General features: G+C 38.1%; 1 non-coding gene across 1 annotated transcript; it reads right to left on the bottom strand.

Moving 5' to 3' along the window:
• Positions 1-10,608: 10,608 nt before the first annotated feature.
• Positions 10,609-10,715, bottom strand: LOC112725640 (small nucleolar RNA R71). Its single transcript, XR_003164734.1, has one exon. It is a non-coding gene; the product is annotated as a small nucleolar RNA R71 (small nucleolar RNA).
• Positions 10,716-10,960: the final 245 nt, after the last annotated feature.

Raw genomic sequence — 10,960 nt, 5'->3', positions numbered from 1 at the left:
TTATGGTTGATGCATCAAACATGAGATATAAAGGTTGGAGTAGTGCTCAACTAGATGGGTCTAGGAGGATTTTTGGCCACTATATTGAGAATTCATCATGCCTACCACCCGGATGGACTAATAATGATGATCAACTTCAAGACGGGTATGAAAATAAAGTATGGGATCCCGGATCATAAGACGAGGATCAACTTTGGGAGCCCCAATCTTGTGAAGAACTCCATCAACACTTGGTGCAACAAATAAGAAATCTTGGGGCACAATGGAGAACCAAGCATTGGTGGGAGTTCCAAGATGAATTCAAGCACAAGCCACCTTGAGAGGAGCTCCCCATAAGTCTAACTTAAGGACAATAAACAAAAGTGCTAGGTGGGAGACACCCCACCATGGTAAAATATTTCCTCTTTCTCTTTTATATATATTGGTAAAATTAGTTTAATTTCATGTTTTATTTTGTTTGTTGAGTATAATTGGTAGTTTAGTATGTTAAATAAGGTTTTATGGTGTTTTGGTAGCTGTTTGGAGGTTTGGAATGCTTGGATTGGTGTAAAAACATAGAAAAATTAAAAAAAAAAACAGAGCACCATCCCCGCGTACGCGTGCATCAAGCATTTTCGACCATCCACGCGCACGCGCCATGTACGTGTACGCGTGGATTGCAAAATTTCATTCCTCCATACATTGACCCGAGAGTTGTGCAAACGTTGTGCACGCATTGTGCCTTTCACACAAACCAACTCGCGCGTACGCGCACATGACACGTACGTGCCACTCTCAAAATAAGCCATCGACGCGGACGCACCATGTACGCATACGCGTCGAGTCCATTACACCACCATCCGCGCGCGCGCTATGCGTGTGTACGCGCGGATGTCCTTCCTTCACTACATTTCTTTTCTTCTCCTATTTCCATTTCTTTCCTTCTCCTTTCTTCTTCCCCTCTCCTACCCCTCATCCAACACTTCCAAAAACCATTGATAACCATTTATTTTAGTTAACTAATTAGTTTGTTAGCTAGTTGATAAGTTAGTTAGTTTTCATTTCATTTTCTCTTTTTCATTGTAAGTGTTTGATTGTTATTCTTGTTTACCATTAATTGCTACTGAGTATTAAAAAGAGATGTTATCTTAACATCATTATGTTTATAAATTTTGTTGGATTCTATTGTTGAGGTTATATTTTGCTACTTGGTTATGAATTTTTCATCCTTACCTTTTAAGAATACCAAGTGATGAGAATTACCTTCGAGCTTGTAACTCTTCTTGAATTGCATGATTTGGCCACCATGTGATTTGAACCCTACTCTTTGATTAGGCAAACTCTTGATATTGGATGTTGTGCATTTACTTTAATGCATTGTGTTTCATGATTATATGCATCCATATGCTTTTAGCTTGAATGCTTTCATGCTTATTTAATGCTTGTTTTACCTTACAAGTTTACTTAAAGCATCTCAAGCACACTAGAATAAGTGAAGTGCATGCTTCTTTTGTGACATCGCCTTTTGTTCTAGTGTGTGTTCTAAAAGGCGCCTAATTTAGGACTCACATTCCTTTTTGTCATTAATGTCACACTAATTCACTCACTCAATTCTAGTGATTAGTACCTCATTCCAACAATGTATGCTTCCTTGCTTTTGTTTTCTCATCTTATGGTGTTATATTTTTGTTTTTCATGAATGATGCACCGCAAGCAAAAATGGAAGCGCAAGGAACACGCAGCAACCGGTTGACCTACCAGCTGAAGGTAGCAACCCGGAGAGTCGCCGTACCCTCTTGCTCATCTTTGAATGCACCGAGGACGATGCAAACCTTTAAGTGTGGGGAGGTCATCCGACCGATTGGCGATTTTGGGTGACAAATTTCCAATTCCAACACTTTTGCATTTCATTCTAGGTTTTTAGGAATTTTACTTGCATTTTTCTTATTTTCGCATATATATACACAATAAGCTTAGTCAAAATAATGAGATTTTTCAAGATTTCTATCTATAGGGCACCTCAATTGATTTGAGTGAAAACTTTTCATAAAACTTTCTTGAATCGTATATATATTGTGGAACATGATTTTTGAGCTAAGAACACAAGCCTGTTAGTTTTGAGCCTAATGGTGTGGTTACATTATATAGCCACTTATTTTCCTATGATTGTAATCTTTGATTTGTTTGATTCTCTATGTCCATTATTTTGTGTATTCATACATTTATATGATTGAGGCCATCATTTTATTTAGCTCACTTACCCAAATAGCCTTACCATTTATCTTCCAGTGTTAGCCAATTTGAGCCTACGATTAACCCATTTGTTCTTAATTTAGCACATTACAAGCCTAAAGCGGAAAACAATAAATGTCCTTATTTGGATCTTTGATTAGCTTAGGCTAGTGTGTGTGTATCATTCAAGTGTGGGAACCATGGGATATTGGGAGAATAAAAGGGTAGTTTTGTATTTTGTTGTAAATATTGGGAATTGGGTGCATGCTCATGTTTTAAGCAAATGTAAAACCTTATGCATTGATGTTTTTGTATATATTGCAAAGCAAAAGAAAGAAAAATTAGAAAGACGAAAGAAAAAGAAAAAAATATGGAAAAGAAAAGAAAAAAAATAGAAAAAGAAAAAAAAAGAAATAAAAAGGGGACAAAATGACCCAAAGCAAGTGAAGCTCAATAAAATCAATGCATATGTGTTGTGAAATGAAAAGAAAATACATGAGCATATGAAAAAATGAAAAATGGGTAATTAGATTAGAACTTAATTATATAGGATGTCATAGGCTAGGTGGAAAGTCTAAGCTTATCAAAGATTCAAATTTCAAGCTCACTTAACCATATATGCATCCTACCTTGACCCTAGCCCCATTACAACCAACGAAAAAACCTCATGATACTTGTATGCATGCATGAAATAAATGTTGATTGTTAGAAGAAAAACAAATCTTGGAAAGCATGATTAGGGGAGAATTGAGTGAATCAACCCTAAACACTTGAGCGAATAGAGTGCAAACACTTCCGGTGAGGGTTTGATGCTCAATTACATATTTTCACCTATGATCATCATTCTTCATGCAAGTTTGTAAAAATATTTAATAGCTCAATTCAATTATGGTTTGGCATGGTTGTTAATACCTTTAGCCCTTGTGCATATATGCTTCTTGGACATTGATTTATTTTGACCAAGCAATTGCATTCATGTAGATAATTGCATATACTTTAGGTTGCATTTAGTTAGATTTCATTGAATAAATGTCAATATCCATTTGCTTTCTCTTGGTTTAAGCATGAGGACATGCTTGGTTTAAGTGTGGGGAGGTTGATAAACCCCATTTTTAGGGTTTATCTTATGCCTCATTTAAGGGATTTTATAACCTTTTACCCACATTTATTCAATGAAATAGCATGGTTTTATAAATTCTCCTTTAATTGTGCTTAAGAGTGAAAACATGCTTTTTAGGTCCTTAATTGTTTAATCTTGATTTACCTTTGATTCAATTAGATACCTTGATATGTTTGATAAGTGATTTCAGATTTAGGAGGCAAAGATTGGATTGAAGGAATGAAGAAAAAGCATGTAAAAATGGAGCACTCATGAAGAAATGAAGGAATCGCAAAAGCTGTCAAGCCGACCTCTTTGCACTTAAACGACCATAACTTGAGCTACATAGGTCCAAATGATGCAGTTCTAGTTGCGTTTAAAAGCTAACATCCGGGGCTTCGAAACGATATAAGATTTGCCATAGTTGCTACACGTATGGTGACACGTACACGCACTATACGCGCACGTGTCGTTGCTGCCATATGATCCACTTAAAGCAATACGTGGCCAGCGAATTCTAAAGCCTTGTGGGCCCAATCCAACTCATTTCTGATGCTATTTAACCCAAAGATTGAAGAGGAATGAGACACCTTTAGTTACATCTAGTCATTAGTTTAGTTTTATTATGCTTTTAGTTAGGTTCTAGAGAGAGAAGCTCTCACTTCTCTCTAGGATTAGGAGTAGGTTAGATCTACATTAGGAATTCTTAGATCTAGGTTAATTTCATGCTTTGATTTACTTTTCCTTTTGCAATTCTTCTTCTTCTACCTTTTCTCTCTCTACTTTAGCATTTAATTCTTATAATCCTTTACTTTTATGTTCATGCACTTTTGTTTCTTCTATTTTCATTTCAATGCAATTTATGTTTTCATGTTCCTTTATTGTTCATTTGATTTGTTGTTGTTTAATTTCTTGCAATTGAGTAGTGTAGATTTACTTTCCTTGCACTTTTTACTATGCTTTCCTTTTATGCCTTCCAAATGTTTGATAAAATGCTTGGTTGGATTTTAGATTAGAATTTTATGCTCTTGGCTTGGGAAGGTAACTTAGGAACTCTTGAGTTACTAATGTCCAAGTGATTGACGGTTGGGAGCCATTAACGCTAGATCTCACTAATTGATTTGGTGGAGAACTAGGACTTATGGTCTTGGATTGACATAGCTCACTTGACTTTCCTTTATTAGTTAGAGGATGACTTAGTGGGGTTGATCCTTGCCAATTGTGATGTTGTGGTTAGTGATTAGGATAGAGATCCTTAACCACCAACCTTTGCCAACACCTTTTTAGTTGTTAGTTTATTTTCATTGCCATTTACTTTTCATGTTTCTTATCCAAAAACCCCAAAATACCTCATAACCAATAACAAGACACTTCATTGTAATTCCTAGGGAGAACGACCCGAGGTTCAATACTTCGGTTTATAAATTTAGGGGTTTGTTACTTGTGACAAACAATCTATTGCATGAAAGGACTATTGTTGGTTTAGAAACTATACTTACAACGAGATTTCAATTGTAAATTCTAGACCACACAAAAGTCCAATCATCAGTCTCCCGCCTAGCACTTTTGTTTATTGTCCTTAAGTTGGACTTATGCGGAGCTCCTCATCAAGGTGGCTTGTGCTTGAAGCTATCCTTGAACATCCACCAATGCTTGGACTTCCAATAGGCTCTATCATTCACAATTAATATCTCCAAGCCTTGATGGAGTTCTTCACAAACCATGAGCTCCCAAATTTGATTTTCCTTGTGCGATCCGGGATCCCACACTTTATTTTGACACCCGTCGTGGAGTTGATCATCATTAATCCATCCGGGTGGCATGACATTAGAATTCTCAAAGAAGCCTCCAAACAACTTCCTAGACCTATGCAATTTATTTCTACACCAACCATTACTATTCGACTTTGAGAGTACAACCATCATGACCCTAGAATCATGTTTCCAACCACTACATAACTATCTCCTACTTTTAACTCCACAAAGAGCTCTAAGTTGACCATCATTTTCAATTAAACCATATTCAAGTGAGAAAGTGAGGCTTTGAGATAAGAATTTTGCCCACTTGAATGTTGTGTAAGATGGTGACTTAGGAAGGAGTAGTCCCAATGATCTTGAAATTGCCACGCCCTAGTGCTCTTCTTTGACTACTTCCACCGGAGTTTCCAATCTCTCCTCCAAGCTTTGCTCTTCTTTGGATCCTTCACATGTGGTCACGGAAACATCTTGAGTTTTCAAGCATTGGTAGGCTAAAGTGTGCACTACCTTGGTCAAGTTGGTCACAAACTCTAGGGTGTTCCTTTGCATGTCCGCTTGCCCTTGAAGTAGCAAGGTGAGAGAATCATCTATTGGGGCTTGGGGTGGATAGGAGGGTTCATAATTTTGGAGAAAGGGTTCATAATAGAAAGGTGGTTCTTCTTGGTAAGGGTGTGGCGGTTCAACACTCTTCACTTTTTCTACTTATTGCACAATACGCTCCATGGTTGCTTGAAGTTAATCCCTTGCTTCTTTGAGACGATCCCTTGACTCTTGTTCCTCTTGGATAACATGATTAGGATCATGTGGCTCTTGGAACAGTGGATATGAATATTCTTCCATGGGAGGTTGTGGTGGAAAGTAGAATTCATCTTGTTGTTGAAAATTTGCACACATTGGAGGTGGTTCATCTTGATCATAGTATGGAGGAGGTGGTTCTTGGAAGTGTTGATATTGTGGTGGTTCCATATATGGCTCATATGGTTGTTGGAATGGTGGATATGGATTAGGGTCATATGGAGGTGTTTGGTGAAAAGAGTCTTGTGAGTATGGTTGAGGGTTGTGTTGAGGATATGGCTCAAAGGCATATGGTGGTGGTTCTTGAAAGTCACAAAGGGATTCACCATAGCCGTTGGATCAATATGCATCATAGAATGGCTCTTGTTCATAGTGTATTGGTGGAGGTTGTTCCCATGAAGACTGATCATATACATAAGGTTCCTCCCACCTTTGATTGTCCCATCCTTGATACACATCCTCATTGAAGCTCTCATTTCCTACAACATAGTTAGAACCAAACTCATAGCCAAAGTGAGAATTCAAAATGAAAAGAGAAAATAAGAAACAAAAGCTAATAAGAAATAATAACACAAAGTCCTAAAACTAGCAAAAACTAACAAACAATCCAAAAATCAAGCTATTCACAATATTCACGTATGTACAATAACCAATAACATAACACCATTGCAATTGTCCGGCAACGGCGCCATTTTGATGAATGTATTTTTGGTGGTCTAGAATTTCACAAATGAATTCTCGTCGAAGTATAGTTTCTAAACCAACAATAATCCTTTCATACAAAATTTTTTTGTCACAAGTACAAACCCCTAATGAATCTAATAACCGAAGTATTTAAACCTCAGGTCATCTCTCAAAGGAATTGTAGGGTAGTGTTCTTATTATTGGCTATGGACATGTATATTTTGGGGTTTTGAATAGGAAACAAGAAAACTAAATTGCAATGGAAATCAAATGACAAAAAGGTCTTGGCAAGGTTTGGTGGTCAAGGCTTTCTATCCTTATCACTAACCACAATATGATAATTGCAAGGATCTATACTATTAAGTCATCCTCTAACAAGTAAGGGAAAGTCAAATGAGCTATATCAATCCAAGTCCATAAGTCCTAGCTATTCACTAATTGAATTAATAAGAGCTAGAGTTAATGGCTACCAACTACCAATCAATTGGACATTAGTAACTCAAGAGCTCCTAAGTTACCTTCCCAAGCCAAGACATAAAATTCTACTCTAACATCCTTTCAAGCATTTTGACAAATACTTGGAAGGTGTAAAATGAAAGCATAGTAAATTGACAACAAGAATAGAATCTAACAACAATTTATTGCAAAGAATCAACAACAACAATCAAAGAAAACATTATTGACATGAATTACCTTGATGCCAGGGCATTTTGGCCAGTTTCACTGACCTTTTCTTTACTGTTTTTAGGGTAGTTTCATGCATTTCCTTAGGAAATAAGCTAGTTTTGGGTAGATATTCACTTACATCTTAATTCAAGCATACATTGTGCACTTTACATGATTTCATGAGGATTTTGCATGAATTTAAGGACAAATTGGATGTTGCATTTCCCATGACTTGGACTAGAACTTTGATGCACTTTATTGCTTGATTTCAGGACAAAGGAAGCAAAGAAGAACCATATTAGTGGCTACGTTAGTTACACTAACGTTAACACTAACATGGAATGGGAGTAACTTGCAAAGTTAATGAGAAAAGTGATTGCCAATAACGCTCTCCAAGCCATCATTGCCCACATTAAGAGTCACGTTAACTAAGTTAACGTGAACTCTAATGTGGAAGAAAGGAAATGGAGTCAACGTTAGTGACACTTAACATTATCACTAACGTTGGACCAAGCTCATGAGTGGCCACGTTAGTCACCACGTTAACTTAGTTAACGTGGCCTCTAACGTTAAGAAGAAAGGGGGGAAGCCAACGTTAGTGATATTCAACATTATCACTAACGTTGGCCAAGTCACACTAGGCCACGTTAGCTCCCATGTTAACCTAGTTAACGTGGAAGCTAACGTGTGGAAACAAGGTGGTCGACAACGTTAGTGACACTAAACATTGTCACTAACGTTGGAAGGAACCCACACAAGCCCCAATAAGCCACGTTAACTCCCACGTTAACTTAGTTAATGTGGAAGTTAACGTGAAGAAGAGAGGTGACGCCAACGTTAGTGACACCCAACATTGTCACTAACGTTGGAAAGAGCCCACACATGCCACCATGAGCCACGTTAACTCCCACGTTAACTTAGTTAACGTGGAAGCTAACGTGGATAAGGGAATGTTGAGCCAACGTTAGTGACACTCAACTTTGTCACTAACGTTGGAGATGGCTAGCATGACCACGTTAGAAGCCACGTTAACCTAGTTAACGTGGACTCTAACGTGGGAGCTAAGGGGCACATTGGAACGTTAGTGACAATGTTAAGTGTCAGTAACGTTCTCGAAGGTTGGCAAGCCTACGTTAAAAGAGCCACGTTAACTAAGTTAACGTGGACTCTAACGTAGGGAAGGGGGAGGCTTCTCAACGTTATTGGGAAAGTTGAGTCCCAATAACGTGCACGAAGGACAAAGAGGCAACGTTAGTGGCAACGTTTGTGCCACTAACATTGAGGTTAACGTGGCTCTTACTTGGGTAAGGAACTTAGTGAAAAAGTTGAATGTCACTAACGTTCTCGAACCCATATTTTCACTGAACGTTAACACCACTAACGTCCTGAGCTAAAGTCTCTGCCCACTTCACACTTTCTCTCTGCAAGTAAAGCCAAGCCCAATGAAGAAGATAACTGCTTCAAACTCAAGATCCAAAGGCCCAGACCCAAGACTTGAAGAACCAACTAGAAGAGTAGAAGAGTAGTATATATAGGAGTAGCTTTGAATTATTTAGAGAGTTGGAAAAGATAGGGAGCCTCTTGGCATAGAATTACTCTCTGTATTTACTTTCTCTGCACTTCTAGTATCATCATGTATTCTCCATCTTTGTTTTCATTTTCCCGAGCTATGAACAACTAAACCCCTTTCATTGGGTTAGGGAGCTCTGTTGTAATTTGATGGATCAATACTAGTTTTCATTGTTCTTCTTCTATCTTTTCTCTTGATTTTACTTGAAAGCTTTCGATCTTCATCCAATTGGGGTAGTTATCTTGGAAAAGAAGCTATTCATACTTGGATCTCTTCTGAACCTTGAAAGAGGAATAAAGAGATCAAGCTAGAAATGCTTTCTCATGCTGGACCAAATTGGGTTTGGATGGATATGTGACTATAATCCTCTCAACACTTGATTTGGGAAATGCATGTGGCCTAATCAGTGACCATACTTCATCTCTTCTCATGAGCAATTGACCAAGGAATTGGCTATTGATCAAGATTTGAGAGATTGAATTACAAGAAATTGTAATTCAATCACTTAAGATTGCCAAGGAGATCAATGAGTGTATTGATTGAGGAAGAGATGAAAAGGAAATTGATCCGGAGAATGCAACATTTCCTGAGCCTAATGAACTCTCTATTTCTGATCTTACCCATTCTCTTTATTTTCTGTTACTTACTTTTATGAGCAATTCCCCCATTCCCATTTACAATTCTGCAATTTACTTCAGTAATTTACTTTCAGTTCTTTAATTCTAGCATTTACTTTTTCTGTCATTTACCTTTCTGCCATTTTATTTTCTGCAATTCTAAACTCAAATCCTGGATTCGCTCAACTAGAACATTCCTCTAATTAAAGTTGCTTGATCAATCAATCCTTGTGGGATTCGACGTCACTCTATTGTGAGTTTTTACTTGACGGCAAATTCGGTACACTTGCCGAAGGAAATTTGTTAAGAGACAAGTTTTCCGTGCATCAAGTTTATGGCGCCGTTGCCGGGGATTGATTGTGCATCAACAATGATTAGATTGGAGGATAACTAGATTGAGCATTTATTTTTGTTTGATTTAAATTTCTGTTTGAGTCATTTACTTCCTGTTTTAGTTAATTTCTTCCTTTCCCCCTACTTTTTCTTTGTTATTTACCATTCATCTCACTAACCCACTAACTGTTTGATATATTGCATCACTCACACTAACAGTAATTCTGACAGATATACTTTCTGCACTTATTCTCTTTGCTTGTACTTGTTGGTTGTATGACAGGGAGAAGAAGCGGGGCTTCAACTTCCTTTGATTCTGAACCTGAGAGAACCTTCCTTAGACTAAGGAGGGAGGCAAGAGAAAAACGTGTAGTTGGTGCTAAAGAAGAGGAGGAACACTTTGAGGAATATTTTGAACCAAACATGGAAGAAAACATGGAAAACCATCACGAAGAAGAGACTCACAACCATGGCGGAAGAGGTCGAGCAAATCATGATGGGGAGGATAGAAGAGTTTTAGGCTCTTACATCAATCCAAACCCAGCAAACTGTGGAAGTAGCATTCAAAAGCCAACCATCCATGCCAACAATTTTGAACTAAAACCACAGCTCATCACCCTTGTTCAAAACAACTGTTCGTTCGGAGGAAGTGTCCAAGAGTACCCCAATCAACATTTAACCACCTTCCTGAGAATATGTGACACAGTGAAGTCTAATGGTGTTCATCCTGACGCCTATAGACTGCTCTTATTTCCATTCTCACTCAAGGATAAGGTAGCCAAGTGGCTGGAGTCTTTCCCAAGGGAGAGCTTGACAACTTGGGAAGATGTGGTGAATAAATTCTTAGCAAGATTTTACCCTCCTCAACGAATCAATAGGCTGAGAGCTGAGGTCCAAACTTTTAGGCAACAAGATGGTGAGACTCTATATGAAGCATGAGAGAGGTTTAAAGACCTAACAAGGAGGTGCCCACCAGATATGTTCAATGAATGGGTGCAGCTGCACATTTTCTATGAAGGGCTCTCTTATGAGTCAAAGAAGGTCGTAGACCATTCATCCGGAGGATCATTGAACAAGAAGAAGACCATTGAGGAGGCCATAGATGTCATTGAAACAGTAGCAGAGAACGACTACTTCTATGCTTCCGAAAGAGGGAACACAAGAGGAGTAATGGAGCTAAACAATGTAGATGCTCTGCTGGCCAAAAACAAGCTCATTACCCAGCAGC

This window comes from Arachis hypogaea, chromosome 11 (genome assembly GCF_003086295.3).
Source record: "Arachis hypogaea cultivar Tifrunner chromosome 11, arahy.Tifrunner.gnm2.J5K5, whole genome shotgun sequence".
NCBI lineage: Eukaryota > Viridiplantae > Streptophyta > Magnoliopsida > Fabales > Fabaceae > Arachis > Arachis hypogaea.
Note: the sequence above shows the minus strand (reverse complement) of the source record. Positions and strands in the feature narration are given on the sequence as shown.